Genomic DNA, 2,677 nt, shown 5'->3' on the forward strand with positions numbered 1-2,677 from the left:
ACCAAGCCCTCGTCTCTGCTTCTGCTAATGATTAACCAGGGAGAGTGGGTCACAAACATTAGAACTACTTAAAAAAAGACAAAAAATAAAAAACAATTGCCATCGTCAGCAGACCCCATGTGTGTCAGAGTAAAACAGTGCTCCACAGGGATTTGAATAGCTCATTTTTTGGAAATAGATTGCCAGGCTTTTCTTCCAAGTTGCCTCTGCATGGACTTGAACCATCCACCTTTCAGTTAGCAGTCAAACACATTAACCATTTGCATAATCCAGGGACTCCAGAACTACTTTTGTTGTTTGCTACCATTGAGTTGGTCCCCAATTCACCGCGACCCCATGCACTATGGAATGAAATGCTGCCTGGTCCTGCACTATCCTCGTGATCGTTGAGGACAGGACTGTTGTGATCCATAGGGTTTTCACTGGCTGATTTTCAGAAATATATCACCAGGCCTTTCTTCCTAGTTCATCTCAGTCTGGAAGCTCTGCTAAAACCTGTTCATGCAACATGCAAGCCTCCACTGGCAGACAGGTTATGGCTGCGCTTGAGGTGCATTGGCCGGGAATTGAACCTGTGTCTCCTGCATAGAAGGTGTGAATTCTACCACTGAACTACCACTTAACTACCTAACATTTAGCATGGGCTCATCTCGCTTCTTTCTCCACCACAACAGCAAAGGAGCAGTACCTCAGCAGGCAACATCACCACTGAGTCTTCTTAGCATTTGGTTTTCCCTTTGGACTTTCCTTGGTCCTTTGCAACCTCCCCACTACCACCTACACACACACCACAGCTTCAGACGGTGGGCTCAAAGGGCCTGTTTAGTGTCCTTTAGCTTCCAGAAACTCTGACACCTCCGAGTTCTAACAGCAGCTTTGCATTCTTACTCTGGACTTTGGAGGAGCAACTTTCAACAAGTCTCACACTCCGGCGAGCAGCATTTATGAGCTTGCAAGTTAGGGAGTGGGTGGTTTGAATGGGGAGAGCTGGATATGCCAACATCTATGTCTTCCATGAAATTTACATGTAAAATTGGGTCGATCAGAGGAGAACAGAATGGAAAAAAGATTTTGGGATTTTACAGAATACAAACGAGTAGATAGATAGATAGCTGACGTTGAGTTGATTTCAACTCATGGTAACCTTTAGTACAACAGAATGAAACGTTGCCCAGCCCTGTGTCATCCTCATGATTGCCAGCATGTTTGAGCCCATTATGCCAATCCATCTCACTGAAGGTCTTCCCCACCCCGTGGGCACTATACTTTACCAAACATGACGTCCTCCTCCAGTGATTGATCCCCTCTAATGTCATGCCCAAAACAAATGAGTTGGACAATGTTCTGTTGTGATCCATAAGGTTTTCGTTCACAATTTACTGAAAAACAGTGCTCCACAGGGATTTGAATAGCTCATTTTTTGGAAGTAGATTGCCAGGCTTTTCTTCCAAGTTGCCTCTGCACGGACTTGAACCGTCAACCTTTCAGTTAGCAGTCAAACACATTAACCATTTGCATCATCCAGGGACTCCAGAACTACTTTTGTTGTTTGCTACCGTTGAGTTGGTCCCCAATTCACCGCGACCCCACGCTCTATGGAACGAAATGCTGCCTGGTCCTGCACTATCCTCGTGATCGGTTGAGGACAGGACTGATCATCAGGCCTTTCTTTCTCGTCTATATTAGTCTGTAAGCTCTGTTGAAACCTGTCCAACATGGATGACCCTGCTGGTATCTGAAATGCTGGTGGCATAGCTTCCAGCATCACAGCAACACACAAGCTACCACAGTGCAACAAACTGACGGTGGTAGCACAAATGATCAGATAGCTTTTTTTGGATGAGAAGGGAAATGGCATAGGTTCGTGAGTCATTAGCTGTGGAAGGGACCTTGGAGATCATCTAGTCCATCCCTTCATCTTACAAAGGGAAGAACCAAGGCCCAGAGCAATGCGGCAGCAATTCATCAGCAGAGTCAGCACCAGAACAGTGACATCACTTGGAAGGTGCAGGGGCGTGTGGACCGCACCGGGTGACGCTTTCGGAAGAGGTGACACCAAAATGATGATCTATAAAAACATCCCTGCTGTTAGTTATAACAACAAAAACATTTTTCATAAGCCCACCTTACATGTATCAATAGCGCTACAAGGCTAAAATTCTATGCTAATTTACTTTTTGAACCTTCTAATGCGCTCCGGTCAGAGCTGTCATTATTACCCAATTACAGTGATGCTTCAAATTAGGTGATTTTGTCTATACTTGCTACAAGCATGTGCTGTTGTTTTTGTTGCTGCCAGTGGTTTTACAGTTGCTGATTTTGTCAAATGTTCTGATGTTTTAGCTACAATATTGTGGTAATTAGTATTTGTGAACCTACATCAACTTTTCTGAGAATGAAATAGTAATTAAAGGAAAAGAAGGAGTGATACACGAGAATTACAATTTACGTGTAACATTGGTACAAAAAACATTACTAAGGATTCTGTATGGTCTGGTACAGGAGGATGTCCATGGGGGGAGGTGACACCATGAGTTACTGCACCGGGTGACACCAAACCCTAGTGATGTCACTGCACCAGAACCCCGCGTCTTCACTCCCAGTGTAGATTTCTACCCTTGTGGACAGGCATCTTATTTTGTATATCCCAGTCAATGTCTTTATTTGCTTGTCCCTG

The sequence above is a fragment of the Trichechus manatus genome, unplaced genomic scaffold (genome assembly GCF_000243295.1).
Source record: "Trichechus manatus latirostris isolate Lorelei unplaced genomic scaffold, TriManLat1.0 scaffold00143, whole genome shotgun sequence".
Taxonomy (NCBI): Eukaryota; Metazoa; Chordata; class Mammalia; order Sirenia; family Trichechidae; genus Trichechus; species Trichechus manatus.